General features: G+C 39.2%; 2 long non-coding RNA genes and 1 pseudogene across 3 annotated transcripts; 1 reads left to right on the plus strand and 2 right to left on the minus strand.

Moving 5' to 3' along the window:
• Positions 1-136: 136 nt before the first annotated feature.
• On the minus strand, positions 137-17,833 carry LOC110064462 (retinol dehydrogenase 7-like; annotated as a pseudogene). The gene is made up of 4 exons (XR_016210028.1): positions 13,327-17,833; positions 4,442-4,627; positions 2,221-2,460; positions 137-535 (listed from the first exon to the last, which is right to left on the minus strand). The product of XR_016210028.1 is annotated as a retinol dehydrogenase 7-like (transcript).
• Positions 17,834-21,045: 3,212 nt separating this feature from the next.
• LOC149106858 (uncharacterized) lies at positions 21,046-23,200 on the minus strand. Its single transcript, XR_016210033.1, has 2 exons — positions 22,846-23,200; positions 21,046-22,560 (listed from the first exon to the last, which is right to left on the minus strand). It is a non-coding gene; the product is annotated as an uncharacterized LOC149106858 (long non-coding RNA).
• A 5-nt stretch (positions 23,201-23,205) lies between these two features.
• Positions 23,206-24,214, plus strand: LOC149106859 (uncharacterized). Its single transcript, XR_016210030.1, has 2 exons — positions 23,206-23,336; positions 23,899-24,214. It is a non-coding gene; the product is annotated as an uncharacterized LOC149106859 (long non-coding RNA).
• The last annotated feature ends 264 nt before the right edge of the window (positions 24,215-24,478 follow it).

Here is a 24,478-nt window from a genome sequence, read left to right on the forward strand (position 1 = left end):
TCTTCTCTATTTGTTCCAATAAAAACATTGAGTGACTTATGAAGAGATGCATGTGTGTTCAACACTACAGGTAGCCAGTTTCCCTCAGTCAAGTTCTTAAGTCTTATATTCATATGCAAGAACAGAATCAATGTCATTGTTAATTTGAATGGACTTTTATTAGCTACTTGCAAAACGTTCTCTCTACTATTCAACTTTTTCTTTAGTTGCCTCTACATTTAAACATAAAGACTAGGTTATTATGAAAGACATGAAAACAGAAAAAAGTTTCCTTTTGAAATGAAACAGAAGCTGTTCACTAACATAGTGGCACTTGCTCTCTAGCCAGCACGTGCTTGTGGTGGTCTGAACAGCACACGGAAGATAAAGTCGGCAATAAATGCTGGGAAAGAGCCCAAAGGTATGAGCATATAGCGAGCGTCTAGGCCAACCATATAGCGATCAGACGGAGAGGGTGAAGTCAGACCCTTTACTACAGCATTTACAACTATGCTGTTATCGGAAAGGGCACGGTAATTTTTCACTTTCTGTATTGCTGAAAAGAAAAACAAAAAGGTCAATACAGAGAGTACTAGTTACTATTGTTCTTATTTTTATTGAAGAGATGTACGCATTACTCATTCTCTGCAAATTACAGCCTAATGATTAAAAAATAATAATAATAGTAATAATACTACAATGGAAGTGCTGCAGTTCTTGAGTACTGTCATTTTAACGCCAATCAGATCAGAGTCAAAAGTGGTTTCTTAATGAGAGGGGAAAACCAGGCTAGCCAGAGAAAAACCTCTTGGGTGACAGCATAGGGATTTGCAGTTTTGGCATTTCCTTAGATCAGTTTTGCGAGTTTTTGTGCCGAAAAACTTTCAGTTTCAGTTTACAGTTTTCGTATCTGTTGTAGTTTTCGGTTTTCCAGCCTTTAACTTTTCGTTTTCCGTTTTTGGCGAACCTACAATCAGTTCATTCAGTGCAGCTTCTGGTTTTTCCTGTTAGATGTATGGTTTCAGTGCAGCAGTCAGTCACATGTACATTCAATCTGCGATGTTACCCCCATTTCTTGTATTGGCCTTCTCACACAGACTCAAGTTCCTATGGTCCACGTATTACCAATGAATTAGTTTGATTACAGTTATACAAACTTGGTTGTGATGGTCTTCGGTTTTGATCAAAATGTACAGTGTGTTTTTTGTTTGGAGCGATAATTTTTTTTGTAGTTTTGCAGAGTAGAGAATCATCAACAAACCCAAATACGAGAAAGGCCAAGAAGCTGGCGCTGGCAGAGCTTGCGCAGTGGTGAGAGCACTCCCCCTCCACCAATGTGGCCCGATATCAATTCCCGGATTTGACGCCATGAGAGGGTTGAGTTTGTTGGCTCTCCCCTCTGCTCCGAGAGGTTTTTCCCGTGTTACTTCGGTTCCCTCTCCTCAAAACCAACATTTGACTTGATTTGTTCTGATTTCAGTTGATTTGTAGTCTCCCCAATCAGATAAGAAGAAAGCAGAATTCGAAACATAATTGAATAAATCCTGCAAAACCTCTTCTTGTAGTTCAGATCAAACTTAGCGTCTAAAAAGCAGAACTTACGATTATGGAAATATCATGACGTTCTGATGGTTTCATGTCATCACTATCAAATTTGGCGATGTTAATAAGTCATGTTGTTATACCTCCCAACTCAAATACGTTTTCCGATTCACTAACGCCCTAGGGAAACAACAACTTGAACTTTCGACTCGCACATGATCAGGCCGTGCAGCTTGAAACGGCGGCAAATTTGTGTGCTAGTCGGCCTGATGTCAAAAAGCCACTGAAGTCGGGCAACGTTTCCCACCAGAGAGGGCATTCATTATTCAAGAACAGAGATTTATAATTCGGCAAAAACATATCATTTTAACAAAGGGGAAAATGTGAACATTTTGTGTCTTTAAGCTTTTAATTTGGCGCATTGAGGGTCTCTGGGAAACAACACTCACTGTTTCCCTTGGGGCCAGTCATTAAGTGCTTATTATTTCTTAAATTCCATTTATTTCTTACAGGTTGGTGTTTTTCATTACTACTGGTAATTCACACAGGCTTTGACAAAGTAAACAAAAAAGGGAAAAATGTAGTTTCTTACGATCGAATTGTATACAACCCTGAATAATAATAAAATATTAATGTAAGAAGCCTATAACCTGCCGCCAGTAAGATAAAGGATTTTGTTACAAGGGTAGGAGTCAGTACCTCTCTTTAAATACGCCTCTCCGTAGTCCCTTTTCAGGTCCTTGTTAGTGTGGTCCTATCCTTTCCTTAAGTCTCTCTCCAGAGCTTCAGGAGCAGAGAGTTTGGTAGCAAAGAATCCCGGCTCCAGGACAATGACTTTTATTCCCCAGGGTTGCATTTCCTGTCGTAGAGCATCAGAGAATGCCTCCACACCATATTTTGACACACAATAAGAAGCATAAAGCGGAACTGAAATCCTGCCTGTAGTTGATGAAAAGTATAAACAGTTATAGAAATGTGTAAGTATCACAAAAACTTCAGAAAAACAGTGGTACACCAGCTGCATGTATTGCTGGAAAAGTAAACACATATATTGAAAAAAAAATGTAACTGCTCATGAAATTGCAGGGCACCCACTTAACAGACCTAAGCTACTGGTAATGGGAGTCCTAAAGTTACCAACAAGAATAACATTTTTAATTTACAACAGACAAAATAATGGTATTAAAATTGTATCATTATTTCCGTCATACAGTGCAACTACACTTAAAGGAAGTCATATACTTGAGTAAAGAAATACATAACTTTTTTTATCAAGACTGTCTACATCCAACCATTATTAGCAACTATTTGCTATCCCTTATAATTACTAGAAATATTTAGCAAACCAGTGGACAGAATGGCTCCAATGCGGCTAATCACAGGGGAGATGACAAAGTTGGCTTATTTCTTTTGTTATTTCTGGGTCTAGAACCTTCTTTCGTTTTTGTGTTGGTAACATTAGGGGGGGGGGGGTGGGGGTGGAACATTAGTTTTTATTAAGCTACATGTAAAATTAAAAATAATTGTCATTTCTTTTAACTGTTTAGATGATAGATTCATTTACACAAAATCTCGACATTAAATTAGATTGGACAACAGTGACGAAGCTTGAGCTACCTGTGGCTGCACAACTCCGGGATAAGGATGTCAAGTGGTGTCATGCTTTGCATGTCTTTAATGTTAAACCAAAGGAATGAGGAATGTTCCCAGAGCGTGTAACATATATATAAACAAACCCTGTCGAAATGAGAATTGTTTTGCGACAAGAAGCATGAAAGCTTTGTCGGGTGACCAGACATATTAGTGTTTAACAGGGTGGCCGAATTGTTTAAAGTGTACATGACAGATTTTTTTTATTTATTTACTCAATCGAAAGATCATGGTTTTCCGAGATAAAACAACGATTAGAAAAATTCCATACCGATTTTCCTTCAGCGTCCTTTGGGCTTTTATAACTCGGAATTTTCACTTCCGGTGGGGAACAAATCCGCACTAGTAGGGAGACTGGGGATAGCAGAACTGTGTCGTCAAAACAAGAATGCATGAAATTTTAGGGATAGACATTTCGTTCTTTTGTCTAATTTCATTACTGCAACCAAAATGAAAATGCATCTCAGAAGCAGTTTCAGCAACTGCTGAATGTAAAAAAGGAAAATTCGGGCCCTGTTTTGACGTCACCGTTTTGCTATCCCCAGTCTCCTTACCAGCGGGATTTTGTACCCAACCGGTGGTGACAAATCCGAATTTTAAGAGGCTGAAAGGACACGGACGGAAAATCGGTATGGGATTTTTCTAATTGTTTCATCGCAGAAAACCATAGTGTTTCCATTGAGTAAATAAAACAAAAAACTGTCAAATGCACGTTAAACATGTTTTAAACTTCAGATGCAAAGAATTGTGGGCCGCTAGATTCGCTTATCGATTTGTTAACAACTTAGTCAATGTGGCAGAATAAGAGATCCAGCTGAGCAAATTAATGTGATGTCTGGCTGCCACAATGCTCATTGACGTGTTAGAAGATAATAGTAAATTAAGAAGGTAAACGACGGAAAACTAGGAGCGCCTTCTTTATTTTATCATCTTAAAAACAGTGACTGCGTGATGCTTCATGGATAATGACCAATTATTTATGGCTCAAGGCTCTAACGTGCATCAACCTTGTCTGTAGCTGTCCAAACGTGTAAAAACAGCGCTTACCAAACACGAGAACAAAAGAAATGTTTAATTAATGATGTTTTATTAAATGTTTGGTGGCCTTCAAATTCTACCAAACTCCTATAAAACATATTAAAAACTTGTTCAAACACCCACCCAAAAATTTCCCGTTTGGACAGGGCTTTACATGCAAGAAAATGTCAAGACTTTGATGCACAACTATTGTGTAACCATAAACAGTAGATGTAATACAAGAACCTCTAACCTGCCATACTGCCCAGATTCACCACTCGTCCCTTGGACGTCTTTAACAGTGGGAGAAAGGTCTTAGTGACATCAATCATTCCCCATATATTGACATCTGCCGTTCGCTTAAAGTCTTCCAGTGGCGACCACTCAATTGGTGCTAAACACAAAATGCCTGCATTGTTTACGAGGCCCCACAAGCCATCTGAAACCAAAATGAAGTTCAAATATTGAATAATGGTTGAAAATTTTCACATTTTTCCTGAACTTGGACCCATCACTAAACAAGGATGAGTGGATGAGTTGAGGTCGTGATTGGCTTTTCACCCAAACAAAAAAGTGAAATTAAAGCTGGTTAAGCTTGATAGTGAACCAAATGGCTTGGTCAGAAAATAATTACTTGACCTCAAAGAGAGCCGTCTTTGGCTGCGATTGGATGGTAAATATACATCCAATAATGTGAATAATCAATAATTAATTATTACATAGGATCAGAGATAATCAGACTGACAAAAAACTACATCTGTTTCACTACTTTGTATAAAATTCCTCCTTAAGCCCTCCCTCACCCATGCCAACTTTCATAAAACAAGAGGGGAAACCCCTATGATTTTTCATAGCAAGGGAATAACATTTATTTGATAATAAAATAATCAAGCAAACTGCAGAACTCTTATTGTAGTAACATAAACCTTAATTATTTTCATGCAGTTACTACAGCAAGGATCCCTTTACATGACCACGACGTTCAAGTACTCAGACTGAGTAACTTCAACTATATAATGATCTTGCAGATTCAATAAACTTAAACTGAGTGACAAATACTCTAGCAATCCCTGATTTCAGGAGACTACAAAGGGTCGGAAGGTGTAAAGTGTAGGTTGCAGATTAGGGTTGTAGGTCACTGCTTTACCATAACTGAAGCAACCCAAACCTTTACCAAAATGCTAACCTAAGGCTTAAACATTATCTTTTAGGCCTAATGTTAGCACTAATAAAGGTTTTGGTTGCTCCAGCTATGAAACAATGACCCGCAACCATAACCTGCAACCTACAGCTTACACCCTCCAAGAAAGGGTTTTCCCCGGGTAACAGTGGGTTTCCAGTGGAAAAGGATTACCACACTTTCAATCCTTTCAGTAGGGAAACGTTTTGATATTGACTATTAGTATAACTACATAAGTGTTTATTGAAAATTCTCTGCGCTGATTGGTTGAATTTGAGGTGATTAATAGGCGATAATCACCTAAGCGGTTTTTTTCAAAATGGCCGCAGGCCCTTTTGTCGAGGTCACAGACGAAGAAATTAATTGTTTTAAAGAAAATGCATATTTTTCAAATAATCACTTATGTAATTATACTAAAACAATTATTCACTCCAGGCTTGGTGAAGATCGGCGATGATCGCCTTCCCCTTGGCGAATAATGTGCCCTTTGCAGGTTAGTGATCACATGGAACAAAAACCGCCATACTGGAATGCAAATTGCCCATTGGGACATCTAAAACAAAGAAAATTTAGATTAACTTGCTTTGTTTAGATGTCCCAGTACGCAATTTGCGTTTCAGTGTGGCGGTTTTTGCACCATGTGAGCACTAATCTGCAAAAGGCCCATCGTTAAATACTATTTTCAGGCAATTTTCAAGGGTGTCTGCGAGTCTCCAACTGCTGCCATGGCAACGGTACAGCGCACTTCTAAAAGACCCTACAAAATTCAATTTTTGGAAAATGTCTTAAAAATTAACTCGGTGACCTAGTAGTTTTTTGTTTGTTTGTTTGTTTGTTTGTTTGTTTTTTATTTCGAAAAATGTATGAAGTTCTCTTACCTAATACGTAGTATGTGAAAAAGTTATCTAGTAGAGCTTGTGTTATTTATGGAAATGCTGTTGGGAGATGGAAACAAAATTCCACCAGATAACTTCTTAAGATTTTCTTCACGGATGTGAAGAAAAAATCTAACTCGTATGCAAACAGTTAGGGTATGTGACCGAGCTAAGTTTCAAGATGTTGCTCAACACTCCTGACGAAATTCATTTGCAGTTTTTTTTCCGGTCACCAGTTGCGTGTGTTGCCTACTCGCGCGCGATCAGTCAAAAACCCTTTTTATTTAAAAGGATTGTGACTAGCCGACGTCACGTGTTCATCGTTTAGATACGAGACTTTGAATCTTCCGACTAAAGCTTTCGAAATATCCGAGTAAGGGACGGAAATATTCCGGAAAAACTTTTCGGAAAACTGGGTTAACTTGGCGAAGTGGTCCAAAGTTCCTGAACAACCGGAAAAATCGCGTTCCATTCTCCTTGGGCGCAATGACTGTTTACATTGTTCATGGTCCCATTCGTTACATGAAACTATCTCAATTTTTCGCTGAAACTTCTGGTCGAATGGAAAGTGCTCTCACACTGTCTCTGTTTTCTGTCTTCTCTGTTCCGTTTTCCTAACGATTAACTCTTTTTCTCCCTATTAATCATACAGTCTTAGACAGTTTGGCGGTTATACACCGGTTTGCTCGAAAGTTATCAGATCTAATAAACGGCGTCTACAGTCGCTGGTCCAAGTAAAACCCTTTTCTTCTAATTTTAATCTTATTTTCTACGCGCCGCTTCGACTCCTGAACCACAACTCGGGACACAAGCTTACTACATAATAGTTATCCTGCAGTTTGGCAGTCCCAAAGTCGAAGAATTTTACATGAGCGGTTTTTTCCAACCGAATAACAATATTCTTGGTTTTAAAAATCGAATAGAGAAAATTTCCTAGCAGAGATAGCTGTAATAATGAACACCAAATTATTGCTCCTGAGCGCCCGAGTAAGTGTCCGAACCGAGAAAAAGAAGGCTCTGTTGTATCTGTTCCTAGAGATCATTTTCACAGGCGTACTTTCCTTAAAGATACTTACACGTTTGGCGTCGTAGTTTGGGCAAATACGAGGAGGAGGGTGAATAGGGTTTCGAATCGACGGATTTGCCCTTAAAACGCACACGGATTGTGGATTTTTGCGATAAATTGAGCGGATTCGCGGATTTTGAAAACACAGTCAAATGGTGTAATCAATGGTGGGACGGTTGAAGTAATCGACAAATCATTTAATTCACCAAGAAATGGTTCAACTCACCGACCAATGGTTTAGTGTAGTGCCAACTGATTTAATGCAGACACAAATAGTGCAGTACGAGGTCAAGTCATTCGTGCAAACAGCAAATAGCTTAACTTAATGTTGAGCTGTTCAGTCATAGAAGGAATGGTCCGGTGTGATTAGAAATGATTGAACGAAATTAGAAGTGATTTAGCGTGGCACGAAACGAAACAGCCTTCTTTGCGCGCCGAACCGCAAAAAGTACAACAGTGAAGTGGACAAGTCAAGATTGAAATAGATCAGTCAATGTGGGGTCTGACGTAATACGTATACCGTCATATTTGGCGCCAAATTAGCAGAGTGAATGAGCGTGACACGGGTCACACCGACTCGGCGAGCTTGGCCAAGCGTGTTGCGGACAACTTCGGTCAGTTTGCTTCTTTTTATTTCATTTTGCAATGCATTTCTGTCCAGAAGATATGTCTTTGAGAGTGCCAGAGGGAACCTAGAAATTATGACAATATTTATGAGATCAGATAGGATATTATATCAAGGTCAAAGAAGGTTTAAGTCACGAGCCTGAACTCAAAGGAAATGGTGACACCTCCAGTTTACTCACCTTTGTTCTTTGTCTTGTTTCAGATTTAAATTTTTTGGACTATTTTCCACTGTGGTACGGATTTTGCGACTGCCCAAGAACTAAGGTATCTTAACGAAAAATAGTGCAAAAAATTTTTAAATTTTTTGCACTATTTTGCACTATGGTACGGATTTTGCTCTATATTTTAACGCTATGTTTTAAATTAACAACGTTGATTGTATAGATATATGCTCAGGCAATTCGATTACATCAAAACGATTGTCGTCGGAAATAGTGTAACAAACAACTGAGCCGCCTACTCACCTCTTTGCTGATCTTTATCTGAAATATGTGGTACTTGGCGATGCTTTAAATGAAAACTTTATTCACTTTACTCTAACAGTTGATTGTCGTTAAGATACCTTAGTTCTTGGGCAGTCGCAAAATCCGTACCATAGTGGAAAATAGTCCAAAAAATTTAAATCTGAAACAAGACAAAGAACAAAGGTGAGTAAACTGGAGGTGTCACCATTTCCTTTGAGTTCAGGCTCGTGACTTAAACCTTCTTTGACCTTGATATAATATCCTATCTGATCTCATAAATATTGTCATAATTTCTAGGTTCCCTCTGGCACTCTCAAAGACATATCTTCTGGACAGAAATGCATTGCAAAATGAAATAAAAAGAAGCAAACTTACCGAAGTTGTCCGCAACACGCTTGGCCAAGCTCGCCGAGTCGGTGTGACCCGTGTCACGCTCATTCACTCTGCTAATTTGGCGCCAAATATGACGGTATACGTATTACGTCAGACCCCACATTGACTGATCTATTTCAATCTTGACTTGTCCACTTCACTGTTGTATTTTTTGCGGTTCGGCGCGCAAAGAAGGCTGTTTCGTTTCGTGCCACGCTAAATCACTTCTAATTTCGTTCAATCATTTCTAATCACACCGGACCATTCCTTCTATGACTGAACAGCTCAACATTAAGTTAAGCTATTTGCTGTTTGCACGAATGACTTGACCTCGTACTGCACTATTTGTGTCTGCATTAAATCAGTTGGCACTACACTAAACCATTGGTCGGTGAGTTGAACCATTTCTTGGTGAATTAAATGATTTGTCGATTACTTCAACCGTCCCACCATTGATTACACCATTTGAAACAGAACACTTGACCGTTTGTTGTCAGACCTGATCATTCTACGTATCGTAGTCAGATGGATTCTCATTTAAATAAACTGATCCTCATTAGTTTGCTCCATTTTGATATCGGTGACTGAACCATTTCTAAATTGTCTAAATCATTTACTGTTTCAGTAGACCGTTTAACACAAGAACACCTAACTATTTGTATTTAGACAGTATCATTTGTCAATCATTTATTCCATTGCGCAAACCATCACTAAACCATTTATGTTTGGTCTGACGACCGCCCATAAAATACTGCGATTGTTTGCGCCTCTCAAAGAAGGAGATGCAATACAAATCTAGCGTTTATGCCCATTCAAAGAACGAAGTAGAGCCAGCTATATGATCTTTTTATTAATGAGATACGAGGTATAATACTTGTGCAGTGAGCCGTTAAAAACGCTCCGTTGAGACTCCAATCTTCGGAGTACGTGAGTTGGAAATTAATTAATTAGGTCATTTTCGTGGACATACCTTTCCAGATATGTCTGGCATTGTAGTTTCCGCAGAAGGTTTAAAGTGCCACTATGATGAAATTCTCTCGATATCCATTTTTTACATTTTCGTACACAACAGGTCTTTCCTAGATATCTTGCCAAATTTCAATCTGTTACGAACATTAGAACACGCAGTTTTTAGACCTTTATTGCCGAGAATTTACGGCCGCCACTCATTTCCTTTGCACCAAGACTTGGAACGAGGAAAATTAATGGCGGCTATAAATTCTTAGAAATAAAGGTCCAAAAAACATGAGTTGTCATGTTCGTAATAGATTGAAATTTGCCAAGATATTTAGGAAAGACTACCCTGGGTGCCAGAGGCTTTTCTTGGGCGGTTTCCGGTGTCGGTCATGTCTTTATTGTGACCCACGCCAAAAACCTCTGGAGCAGAGCGCGATTTCTCTGATAGCGCCGAGCTAATGACAAGCCAGAATCTGGACTGAAAGTTGATTGGCTCCTAACGACCTCCCATGGGTTTTCTAATCTAACAGACACGGTGTTTGGTTTCTAAGAATAGAGAACGAGAGCCTGCGAAAAGTCGCGAATAATGTGCTTTTCGCTTGGTGACGTGATGACCTTGAGGTTGATGTTTTTTCGCACCTTGTCAACGCAGCAACGATGTTTTGGCGGTTTTGCCAACGGCATTCGGGAAATCGTTGTTTTATAGATGGTTTTCACTGTCACGCAACAGAAAATTAAATCAAAAACTATTCAGTGGATAAAGTCAACAAATTGTAATGTTATAGGAGATAGGTAAAGAAGACAATTCTCCAAGTTTGAGGTCTCTGCGTTTTCCCAAACTTTAGATATTCGTCGAAATGTTTTGCGCAAATTTACGGAGCCCCGTATGGACCCGCTATGTTGGTGGAGCTCTGTGCTCCACCAACATGGCGGCCGAAAAACAGTGTAAACATCTGGAACTTACTTTGGCCATCTAGGCGACTGATTATATGAACTGAACCTATAAACATTTACACAAACACTTCTCCTAACACTTCAACTCCTTAAAAGGCTACATCACTACATAAGTGTATATTATTCCACAAATGCGATCGGAGCGGTATGTCACGCACCCCCATAGCACTTCTTGCAAAGAATACGCGGCCCAACGGACAGATTGTCGTCGTCCTCGACAGTGAAAAGTGTCGGGATTCTTTCGAAAATTTTCAGTTCTTGAGCATTTTCCGATACTGGGCTGTAATATCCATCATTACACACAACATTAGCGTCAAAAAAACGGCACAACAGCAAAGACTCCTAATTAGGAACCTTTTTCACGGGAGTATAACGTAGTTTTCAGTCCCGCACAAGCCACGAATTAGGGACGAGCGTCCCTCGCATTCATACAAAGCTCTGTTACTTTAGCGGTTTTTAAAAGTGTACCATGCCTTCGCGTTTAAACCAATAACTTTCAGATTTGGTAAACTTGCTAATGTTTGGCTGCTCTTTCAGATGGCGAGCACCATTTTCCAATTCAATCGATTTTGAATATTCTTACCCACTCCCCTGCTCGTTTAGAACATGGCTAATTCTGAAACCCGACCAGGGGCCCGTTTCTCGAAAGCCCCGGAAACTTTTCGGGCCCGTAAAGCCATAGCAAAATCTCGAACCTTACGATTACAGAGCTGTTTTATTCACATATTCTTAATATGAAGAGAAGTTCCCTTCATACAAGAAGTTTCAGGCGCATACACTTATCCGTTTTTAGATACAGATGGACTAAAAATGGCTTTCCGGGCCCGAAAAGTTTCCGGGGCTTTCGAGAAACGGGCCCCAGATCTGCCATGCCACGCGATTGTGCTATGTCTTCTCGTGACAGTCCACGTGATCACAGTGGGAGATGCTCGCTGTGATTGGTGTAAATGTAATCCGATAAAATTGATCAAAGTTCAATTAGAACGGTGAATGAAACAGCTCTGTTCGGCTGATGAAGCGAAGCGAAGTATTTCCGTCCGCCACGCGCGAGCAATAACCTCTGGTAACAAGATAAGGTAAGACCTATCGTGTACGAAAATGTAAAAAAAAAAAAAAAATGGGTATCGAGAATTTGATCATAGCGGCACTTTAAAAGCAGAATAAGATTGTTTCATGTTGGTGCGCTCATACGTAACCGAACAGTTTCTTTTTTTTAAGGAATTGTGTGATTATGGATAGGTTAGTTATTAATGATGATAGAACTGAGTTGACAGCAATTAGATAAGATCAATGATGAATGCAATATATCTCTATAGGTGATATTTATCCTTGTTCATGTGTTAGAAATCTTGGTGCATGGTTTGATAATAAGTTGTCAATACCAATGCATGCAACTAAAATCTACAATGCCGCGTTTTATCGCCTACATAATATTAGAAGGATTGAGAAGTATTTATCTCCCGATTCGTTACTAACGCTTATTCATGCTTTTATCCCTAGCCGTTTAGACTATTGTAATGGCCTTTTGTATGGCCTGCCTAAGTTGCAAATAGTTAAATTGCAAAGTGAGCAGAATGCTGCGGCTAGACTTGTACGGAACTTAAGAAAGTACTCACATGTTACTCCCGCGCATAAACTTCATTGGTTACCAGTGCAACATCGTGTTCATATCTTTTAACATTTAAAGCTTTTCATGGATTGGCGCCCAAGTATATCATAGAATTAATGAACATTATGCCTAGATCTATGTATAATCTTAGATCAAATCAAAGTTTATTGTTAGACCCTCCTAAAAGGAAAATGCTTGTCACTTTAGGTGATAGATCTTTCTCAGTTGCTGCTCCATATTTATGGAAGAGTTTGCCGGCTGAATTACGTGATATCCAGTCATTAACTATTTCTAAATGTAGGCTGAAAACTTATTTATTTCGCATAGCTTTTAAAGCGTATTTTGCTTGATATTCACTCTTGGTAGTATTACTTATTAAGTTTATTATCATTGTTATAAACATTCCATTTTATTAATATACATGTAATTAGTTTTACATATATGAATTTTATTGTAGTATTTTAAGTTGTGAAGCGCTGTTGATAAGTAAATGTAAATAGCGCTCTAGAAGTTATTAAATTGTTATTATTGCTATTATTTTCGTACCTGACTCGTTTTCGCTTCACTGATACATCACCGTACCTCGGCTGAAAGAATGTGAAATTCTGGGGCTGTTTCGGCTCAATTTTCCGCTTGGAGCCTAACGTAACCTCCGATAAGATGGCTCATATAACCATTATCACTTTTTGGAGAGTTCGCGAAGTTGAATAAAAGCAACCGAACGCGAATGTTACGTAACTTCAGCAGAATCCCAGAATGACTTCGCCTTTCCCAGAAATTCGAGCTATTCCCCCGATTATCAAGAAAATGTAAAGACGAAGCTTTCTTTTGAAGAATTGATTTGTTTGAAGGGCGCGGGAAACGAAAAAGAACGCCGCGATCACTGGTAAGACCGACTCTTACGTAACTTCGATAGAATTCCAAAATGATTTCAGCTTTCCCGGATTGTCGGGACAAATTGCAGAAGAAATATTTACAGAAAACCAACTTGGATTTCTTTAGTGTCTCCTCACATTCTTTCTTTATGATCTTACCATGTGAAATTGCTGTCTTGATTTCTTCGTACACATCTTTAATCTGCTTGGAATTTGTCACATCCATCTGGAATGTTTTCAGCCTGTCGCTTGCTTCTGATTTCAAACTCTGTTCTCCTTCTTTCGTCAGACAAGTCGCCAGCACACAAGCTCCCATTTTATCCAACTTAATCGCTGTCTCGCGACCGAAGCCCGTGTCGCAGCCCGTAATCAGGACAAATTTTCCTTTTATATCGATTTTCTTCCTCCCAAGTAAACAGGTGACCAGATAAATTGAAAGAAGAGCAGTAAATATCACCACCAACAAGGATGGGAGGGAATCAAAATCTCCGAGGAAATCCATCTTTTCCCACTTGCGACACACAGCTCCACCGAGCAATGGAACCTTTTCGGCAGGAGTTTGAGCCAACTTATAGATGGTCTATCTTTAAAGGGAGGAACGGGAACGGGAACGGGGAAGGGGCAACGGGGAACGGAGAACGGAGAACGAGGAACGGGAAACGGGAAACGGGAAACGGGCAACGGAGAACGGAGAACGGGGAACGGGGAACGGGTAAACGGGGAACGAGTGAACGGGGAACGGGTGAACGGGGAGCGGGTGAATGGGGAACGGGTGAACGGGGAACGGGGGAACGGGGGAACGGGGGAACGGGGGAACGGGGAACGGAAGAACGGAGAACGGAGAACGGAGAACGGGTGGACGGGGAAGGGGCAACGAGGAACGGGAAACGGGAAACGGGAAACGGGAAACGGGAAACGGGAAACGGGAAACGGGAAACGGGAAACGGGAAACGGGAAACGGGAAACGGGAAACGGGAAACGGGGGACGGGGAACGGGGAACGGGTCAACAGGTCAACGGGGAACGGGTCAACGGGGAACGGGAGAACGGGCAACGGGAATCTTTAGAAGCGGGAATCCATGGCGAAGAATGGCTTTTGTTTTAAGGACGTACACTTACTAGCATAAATTAATTTTGTCTCACTAGCGCTCCCATGTGGATTCTCGATGAACTCTAATTGGTTGCGGTTTATCCTTACAAATGCAAATTTAACCATAACCTCTTGCATTTCAGTGGGACTGAACCGTCCATCAACTGTACAAGCAGTAAACAGACGATAGAGCTCCCAGCAATCCCGATCGCTTCACAAAGCTTTACTCGTTACGATCACATGATCATTTAGTAGTTAACCGTGCACCTCATTTGCGCCGGGCAGCCTCGCTAGATCTTGATTAAATGCCGGTAGTCTTTCCTCGAATCGGCTTTGTGGGCTTTAGAATTTAAATTATGAATGAATGAATGAATGCTTTATTTAACGTGGATATACGCTTAGCTTTAGAGCTAGTTTACAGGTATTCCACCTAATAACTAACGAGAACCTAACAACTAAACAACGCTAATATCACAATTCATCAGATAAAAATCACTAATTAAATACTGATTAAAACTATTCAAAATTATTATTACAATATTACCGCCGCAGTCAAAATACTATTAAAACTAATGTCTCAAATCTACTAATCCCCGAAATTTAGCAATCTAATTCTGTTTACTATTTCATTGATGCCTACTTTTATTCTAATTTCATTTGATACTTCATTCCATTTCTTGGCTGCAAAATATCTCCATGACTTGAGTCCATATTTGGTAGTGTTAACTTTAGGTAAAGATAAAACATATTCTTGGCGCCTGAGATTGTACTTACAGTGAGCGTAAATTAATAAGATTCCTAATTGCCCGTGGTGCTTTGTTCGATATGCTATTATGTATTGTCAATAACATGTCTTGAATTCTTCGAAATTCCATGGAGGGTAGTCTTATCCTGTCCAAGAGATGCTGATAGGATGCATGTTTATCATTATAGACGTATCTCAACGCCCTTTCGTTGACTTTTTCTCTTTTTTTTTTTTCCGATTCGATTTTATCAGCGGTTTCAACAAATTTGTCAGCCTTCTGTGGCCAGCTGGAACCAAGCTTGTATTTTTTTCAGACTTTAGTGACCAGAAGCGCTAGTTTTACCTGTTTTCGAATTTCACACACAATTTCTGTCTTTGTTCCATTCTTTGTTTCATTCTGTCTTACCCAGAACTGATCATTCATTCGCGCGATACTCACAGTTAAATGCGCTCGTGAACCGAAGACTTTTGCGCGCTCTCCCGCTCACGTTTGGAAGCCGCTGAAAATCGGTATTACTTAATAATAGCTCGCATATCAAACATGAATCAGCATGTTTGCTTAAAGTTTGTCATCAGTGACAGTTGCTCAGACGTTTTTAGCGACTCTTACACATAATCATAAATGCTTGCGGCACTTTTAGGAAGTTTCTATTGTGTCATCTGGTTGTCATGACAACTGAAAATAAATAGATACAAAAACCATTGACAATTTGAATAATCATCATTTCTTACATCTTAACATCATGGAAAAGCGTTGCCGTCCGGAAGCAGGGCATTTCAAACAACCGAGCGGCATCCAGTTGCCGAAAGTTAACTGAAAACGAAGAATCAAGCGAGTCACTGTCCTGCCTGACGACTACATTATCGAGCGAATAATCACTAAGCGTCAGAGAGAGAAAACAACGGAGTATCTCCAGTCGTGAATTGGGCTGGTTATAGACCCGAGGAAGCCACGTGGGAGCCAGCAGCTCACATTCCTGCCTGGCCGTTAGAAGACTTCGAGAAGCCATGTCAAGATGAAGCGTTGATCTGCGATAAATGGGGAATCTTTAAAAGCGGGAATCTTTAAATTGGAGAATTTTTAAAAGCGGGAATCTTCAAAAGCGGAACCTTTACTGAAAAGTGGGCGAGAATTTTTCAGCTCCGCATCGGAAGCTATTTATTCTGTCACACGTATCAACTTAAGGCCATCTTTGAAACGGAGAACGGAGAACGGGGAACGGGGAACGGGGAACGGGGAATCGGAGGAAGAGAAAGGGTTTCTCGCTTTAAAGATAACCCTTATAGATACACCCTTAGCTGGCTGCAATACTGTATATTTCATAACGCCGACTGCCGGCTTCTCTTTCATGTACCGGATCCGGAAAAGTTAACGTCCATAAAACAACAGAACGAAGCGAAGATAACAATACGTAACCAATAAGGCCTAATCAGAATAACAATGGTTCTTTTGTCCTCCGCCACTGGTCCGGTATATGAAAGTCTACCCCGGGTGCCGCATAGCAGTAATTATCTGTTATAATATTGGCCCTCGTAACATCCTATTGTTCTCACTCTGCATTATGTTGGCGATTCAGTTCGCTTCCAAATTCATGTTTTGGTACACAAACAATGGAAATAGCAGAATGGCCTGGCAGAGGTATAGATCTTGCATAGCTCTTTTTCCATAGTTGTGAGGGATAATTTATGCATTTCACCTACATGCAAGAATGGTATTGTTGCATTCATGTAAATAGCGAAAAGGAGTACCGGAGCAGGGATTACGTAAAACAAAACAACCCCAAATAAAGACTTATTCCAAGTGACTAAAAATACAGTGTTTTCCGATACCTGCAGAAAGACCCCGAAAAGGTCAAATCTGAAATCTTCGGGCCAAGCGTAGTAATAGATAAATCGGAGTATGTTCAAAGAACAACAAGGCGGACTCTGAAATGTGATGATACTTCTGAAGTCAAACAGTAGTAGTCGGTGGGTCAGACAAATACCGGCAAATCTTCTGTACTAATTTTTGCCCTGATTCCCGCCGGGGAGTCGGACTAAAAGCGCTCAAATTTTGCCAGCATCTATTTAATCCATCAGTAACTACTGTGCGTGGGCGCAAGTAATATTTCCAATTAAAGAAATGTATTACATTTTATATGAAAAGCGATGTCTAATTGTGGATTGATCTGTTTTTGTGAACAGCCTCACCAAAACAGTGGTAAGAAAGTAGAAAAAAAAAATATCTTGCTATTGATGGCAAGACGTGAAAAGTCATCAAGTGTGTGGTCGTTTAAAGATTATCTTTACGAAGCTTGTGGTGAAACAACGTTAAATCACTCGCTTAGTGAGCATAAAAAACACTCTTGTTGAAAACAGGAAACACAAAAACGGTCAAAACAAGAATGTCCAAAATGCAGGAAAATGTTGTTTAAAGGGTCGATTTATAATCACACAAACAACGGGTGCCAAACCCAAGAGGACGACAGGTAAACTGAGCCATTTAGATAGTTGTATTCTATCAGTATCACATGGGACGCGGGCGGAAAGGAGTTCTTGAACAGAGTCATAAAAAACAGAAACGGCGCGAGCAACCGCGGCCTTCAAATTGATACGCGATAGTTGGTGGCTTATCGGGTAAACCGACTTATGTCGATATACCAAACGATATTGTTGAGGTCATGAAATGAATGGATCCACAAGAGGTTGCCAATAGTCTCGATCCTCTCAGAAGAAATGTAAACGAGCAAATTCGAGAGTGTTTTCAGTTTGGTCACCCCGCTTACAACCGCATTTAAGACAACATTCGAGTCGTTTCGGGTAATTTCAACCCTCATCAGAACGCCTAGCTTTAAAGCAGACGTTTACGACTCCTGAAGTAAAAGGAAGAGACGAAGATGGTATTGAAGTCGTAGCGCAACCTGAATTTTGTTGTTGTTCATAAGTTCCAGCCGGCTCATATCAGTGTTAGTTCATAGTGATTGATAGTAGCCAATGTCTAAACAGCAAGCAGGATGATAAACACAAATTTGAATAGTGAAGATTCATATCAGGTTTTCTCGCTCAAGTTAGGATAGATGTTAATTATATACTTGGACCAGGTCACGTTCATGTTGAAGCTCTTGTAATTTCCCGCGTATTTCTGCCTCGATGTTGTTGATCTTTTTTAAGCTTTTTTCCCTTGCAATACACAGTCTCTAATACTGTCTTTGTTGATATTCTTGTGGTGTGACTGTTTGTGTCTCCACTTGCTCCAAGAATTGAAAAACCTGGGGAGTGTGAAGCTGAACACGTTCTTCGCTTTGCGGTTGACTCGTCATTCTTAGGTGTTAAGATGATTTTTATTGCTCAGAGTCAATCTTTTGATTTAAACTTGGCAACCAACATTGACACGTCATGTATGAATTTTTGAGTGCTTGAAAAAAAAGTAAGTTTAGCACTCAGGAATGTACAGAAACAAAAGACGGGGGTTTCCCAGCATTTGAAAAACAAAAAAAACAAAAACAAAAAAAGAAACGACCTGCTGAGCTGCCGAACTAGGTGCAATGACAAAAGCCTGTCTTATTTTTTCAGAAGTTTTAATACACCTATTTAGCGGTTTGTTTTCCCATTGCCGACCACGTGATGATACTCTTGAGAATTCTTACTTTCAAATTTTTAAATAGTCGCATGTATATGGATGAATAATTTCAAGATGGATAAAAGAAAAATTCTCTGGAGAATATCACGTGGTCTACAAGGGAAAAACAAACCGCCCAAGCTAAAGAGGTCTATTAGCCTCAAGCTTGGTAGCAACGATCTCGTGCGTTATTTCTCGCTAGTTTTTTTGCCACTCTGGTATAAAATATACTAGAAACGCAATCAAGTGGAAACTGACAATCATGCTTTTATTACATGCAAAAAGCATCGTGTGTTCTCACATGTTAATTCGGACCGGCAGTTAGAGCAGTTAATTTTTTTTCCGAAACTGTTCTTCTACCTCGCTACTGATGTCTTTTTTTCATTTTTTCAACATCAGCCACATTTTCACGAGATGGCTGGCGCGTCAGTTTAGCTCTAACAGTTTCTTTTAGTACATTAAACTGTGAAAATGCGGTCATAATTAACTAAAACTCTGTGTCAGAGACCTGGTTATCAGCCAGTGCTTTTGAAACAAGACGGGCAACAGTTTCGCGTGTTTAGCGGCTATGGCAAGAGTAACAATCTCTTGATGTTTTTAAAGTTTTGAATCAAGCTTTTTACTGGCGATTATAAGACCTGAAGAAATCAAAGCGAAACAGCCGCCCATGCCACCTAATGAAATTTTAGCCGGTAAATCAACCACAGACGAAGCCGAATCTAAGCTCGCACTCGAAAACGCTGTCAGGTTGCGACGAAAAATGTGGGTAGAGGTTTTACGTTGAAGTAACCTCGTATTCGGGCGCAGTTGGCGAAACGTTAGCGGACGATATTGTATAGAAAGGAATTTAATTTATTTTTAATTCAAATTTAAGTGGCTATTTGTAAATGTATCTGTCGAGCGGTCACGTGAAACCTGTTGTGGAGGTGATATATAGTTAGTTTCATCTCAAATATAGCCAAAGTATCAGATCTCTTCCCGTTTAAAAAGTTTTTGGGATGGCAATGTAAAGTAAGTAAAGTAAAGTAGAGTAAAATCCTTTATTTAAAACACGATTATCGTTTAAGCACTAAATGCTTGAGGGGTCGTGTAACTAACGTGTCACAGTGAATGAAATATGTGCGCGGGCTATTTAGCTTTTTGGTTTACATTGTTCAATTTAATTTCTTCCCACTACCAATCAACATTGCCGAATCGTGAGTAACTGAAAAGTATTTTTTCGAGTCTGTTTCCCAGGTTGTAATTTCTTATACAGATTTGGGTTTATCATTTTCTACGGACAATTTAGCCATTTTAATAATATTCAAAAGTGGTTGTTAGCTCTTTTGCGAGGCTCTCAACAGTATAATGCCCCTCAGGTAAAGATACAACCGTGTCATTTTCTCTAAACATTGCCCCAACACGTTTCAGATTATGCCAGGAATTAAATAAACTACAACATGATAAGTTTTATGAAATTTATTTTGGGGATCGGCTCGTCAAAGGAGACAGTTTCCCCGTTCTTTTGCGTGACAATTGGGAGGTCATGGTTTCGATTCCTGTCGGGGACTCAGAATTTTTCTTTGTCCCACGCTCGTGTCATGTTGATTAGTTCACTTTTCACACTTTTATATTGTACAAATATAACATGTTCAAAATGGACTTTGAAAAATGGATGCAAACGTCAGAAGCGAAAATCAAAGCAAGCATTGCGAAGACAAATACATGGACCCGGTTCACGGGACAGTTTTCGAACGAAGATAGAACCAAGTTCGTTGCGCAAGTTGAAGTTGAGGAGAAACATAACGTCAGCGTGGAAATACTTTTCAAAGATAGCCCTAGTTCATTGTAGAGCATTTTTGGTTCAGACAGAAACATTAGAGCCAAAGAATGAAAAGAAGATTCGTTATGGAGGGAAATAGTATGTTGTTCTAGGATTAGTAATGGATTTAAAATGTTCCAAAAAATCTTTTCCTAATATAACATCACGCAAGAGATTGGTAATGACAAGGGCATTATGGGTAAAAGTGCGTTGTCCAATTTGGAAAGGGGCTGTTAATCTGCCCTGCACTAGCATGCGGTCCCCACTGACTTCCGACTGAACTTAAGGTGGAATTGAATGGAGAGGGTGTTTCACGGGTGCCCGTAGGCGCTGCCAGAGAGCTGAACTAATTGCGGTTACAGCGGCTCCAGTGTTTAATAGGAAAGGAAGAGATAACCCACCAATACAACCCTCAAGAGTGAGATGGCCTGACTTAACATTTAATTCTATTATGGAATCCTTAGGATGGTGGGAGACTGGAAATCGGTATTTGTTAAATGTTCTAAGTGGGATGATAATGTGCGTAAGATTGAGGCGACCTGCTCTGTATCGGAAAAATTAATCTGGCTTACAATAACGTCTTGTTGCCCAATACCTTCATAGTTACAATATTATATTTTCGAGCTCATTTGACTCTTGTATCTCTTCATTGACTGAAATATATCCAGAGTTTAATTCAGTTGATTCCTTTATATATGCTGGGTCTCTTGCCATGTATTCCCGGGAGACATTTGTGCCTGCATTTAATTCATTGTGCTGCCCATCTAACTTGGAGACAGCTTCTTGTAATAACTTAACTACATCATTGTCTGTGATTTCAGAAACAATGACATGTAACAACTGAACTTTAGCAACATTTCTGTCTGCACTCGTATTTCCTAATGGCATAAGACTTTCATCAATTTTGGCCACTGGAACTGGGTCTATTTCTTTGCTTTCTGAGCCACATAAATTAAATTTGTTCCCGATGGGTTTAAACTTAAATTGTTGGGGAAAATACCGGTTGAATGTGTTTGCATGAACTTAATTCCAGGTGTGTGGGTATCCAAGCGATGGCAGGTGATGGCGACTACTGTTTGTGTGAAGGTGTTGTATTATGACAGTGCCATGGGGCAATGGTGTGTGTAATATTATCCGAGTTAGAGGGTTCCAACTTGGAGAGAGTAATTTCATAGTCTTGTGGGAAATTCGACTGATTAAAATCATATGTTCTCCTTGGGAAATTGCAACTATTTTCGCAATCTTGGTCCTGTGGATATGACAAAGAATTTAAATAATGAGTAGAGGCCCCTATGTTGTCCTGAAAGAGCATAGAGGCCCTCCCTACTTTTCCCTGGGGTGGTCTGTTATGTGGAAGGGAAAAATGGTTGCAGGTTTTGGCTGTATTATCCCTAGGGATATGGGGGTCCCTTTGATAGCAATTATAGGCCGTGGGCTACTCCTGTGACAAGGAAACTTTAATAACAGAAGTCATAGCCGGCCAGCTCTTGATACAATCATCAATTTCCATGAAATTTGAAATGATGTTATTAATGACCCATCAAAAAATCTTTCAAGGCCATGAAAAATCTGGAAAACTGCAAAGTTGCTTTTGAAGTGTCATGAAATATCTATGAAATCTGAAGTGATAAAATTTATGATCTATAAAAATTACTTTCATGGGGAAAAAAAAAATAGAACAAATAACAAAGTGGGATTTCATGTGGCATAAATTTTCCATGAAATGGAAATCTACATTTCATGACCCATGAAGAGCACAATCATGATCGCTAGATTTGAATTTCAAAGGTTATAAATTTTCCATAAAAGCATTTTCCAATGAATTTTCCAATAAATTATCCATGAATCGTGGGTTATGAAAAAACAAGGTAATAAATACTTAGCATACATACAAAGTAAATGTAAAGAACTACAGTACTTGAGAGTGATTTTGTGTAACCTGTTCGAATAATATTATTGTGCTGTTCTAAATAACCTTTCTTTGCATTAAAAAAGCCATAAAATAACCTATAAAACTCTGCAGAATTACAGAGAATTTTAACCAGCCTATTGAAATAACATGTCAATCTTTTGAGACCTTAGTAATTGCTAGTGGCAAATAAAAAGGCCTTGATGGTGTTATGTGAACTTCTAATATTGCTCAAGAGCACCACCATCATCCTGAAAATTAACAACAACAAGAAGGACATTGCTTTATCAGAAAACTTAATGAGAGAGCTTACAACCATTGTAATGGCAGATTTTACGAGGAAAACGCTCCCAACAGGAAATTTTTGGCTTATTATTGTGTTGAATAATGTTGCTTTCATTATTTCGTAAAGTAATGGACATTTGAATTCAAGAAATCGCATCAACAAGACCTAATCTTCTGGAATCTTTGCATGATGATCAATACGTTTCCAGTATTTCAAGAGCTTTTGCAAATGATGCAAAAAATCAGTTTACCTGTTGGAAAGCTGCAGGAACCGTAAGCTTTCTGTAAACCCGACCAGTGTAAAATACATGTTAGCCGCCTTCACTCATCTTACAGGCATCATATCATCAAACATAGCTTGATTACTGTTTTGCCAATGAAATTCCATATTTTTCCACCTTCACAAGAACTTGACTCAACTGGAATCACAACGAGCATCTGAAGACAATTTCCGACTAATTTCCAACGAATAATACGGTTTTAAAATGAGGACAGAGTTGTGATTACCAAATCCCAACTCTTTGACCGCCATTTTGATGCTTCCGTCCCATAATGCTTTGGAAAATGTGACAAATGTATACTTGTGACCAGCGGATGACCACACCGAAAGAGTCGGTTTTCACCCGATATCGATCTTAATCTTTGTAAATAGTTTTAGCATAGAATTCCCTTTAAAATGATGCGTGCAAGTTCAAATGAGCATTATGGTTGCTTCAGTGAAGGGAAGGCAAGTCGCAGAAAAGTAAGTAAATTGTAATTTTTGCTCGACATTACAAATGGCTGAAGCGATTTGTTGTTATTCATTTCATTGAAACTCTAGAACAATGCTCGTGTTCCTGATTTTCTTAGGACCCGCGATTAAGAATATTCACAATTATTTCCTGATAAGAAATGCTCGCACAATAGTTTGTGTTGTGCTTTTGCAATACAAAGTTTTAAAAAGCCTCCAGGCTTACATGTAAGTGACAGCAATCTACAGAATTCACGGCAAGTTACATTGCTTGTGCTAAAACGAAATTCATGGAGGCGCGTGTCATGAAGCAACAGAATTTCCTGAATTGCGTTCAAGAATACAATTCTGAAATGAGATTCTGCAAACAGCTCAGAAGAGAAGAGTGCGAAAAATTACACTTTTGTGAATGTAATCTCCCAGGACTTACCATTCTGTTGTTGCACTTGAAGTTATAATCCATTTTCTCGACTATGATCTTACAAGCCAAAAAAAAAAAAACTCCAAACGTGTGTGAATTCGAGGTAAGAAAAAGTTTATCAGTAGGAATTTATTTGATTTGTAATTTTTACAGGTGAAAAGACCAACAAACCGTTTAGAGAGGGCAACCTAGCAGAGCAGTTAATGTTGTGCATCTTACTAGAAGTCTTTGAACCAGTAGCCAAGTGTGTTTTTTGTTGTCTGACATAACTTGTCAATAAGTCCAGATATACGAGTACCCAGGATACTTTTTACGTCCAGGCCATACAAACCAGTCGATTATTATCATTACTTTTTTTTTTTTTATTTTTTAGCAAATAAGATTTTAGAAAATTATGATGAAACAAAAATTATTGTAATAATATCAAAATGAATGGAATAAAAGTGTTTAGTTGTTTTGAGTTAATGGACTAATTTGATTTTCATGGGTTGCAGTTGTAATCATTTATTCCATGAAATTAACAGGGAGTCAAATTTCATGGACCATAAAAATTCCGTGAAAAGGTAATTAAAGTAGTGAGAAAATTTTCATGGACCATTAAAATGGCCATATTCAGGGAAAAAACACAAGTTTTTCATGAGCCATGAATTTTGGTAATGACATGATTTACCATAAACTCATGCTGTTTAATTCATGGGATTTTTATCACCATTAAAATTCCATCAAAAACCAG

Source organism: Orbicella faveolata, unplaced genomic scaffold (genome assembly GCF_042242905.1).
Source record: "Orbicella faveolata isolate gen_17 unplaced genomic scaffold, um_ofav_v1 contig_3, whole genome shotgun sequence".
Classification (NCBI taxonomy): Eukaryota; Metazoa; Cnidaria; class Anthozoa; order Scleractinia; family Merulinidae; genus Orbicella; species Orbicella faveolata.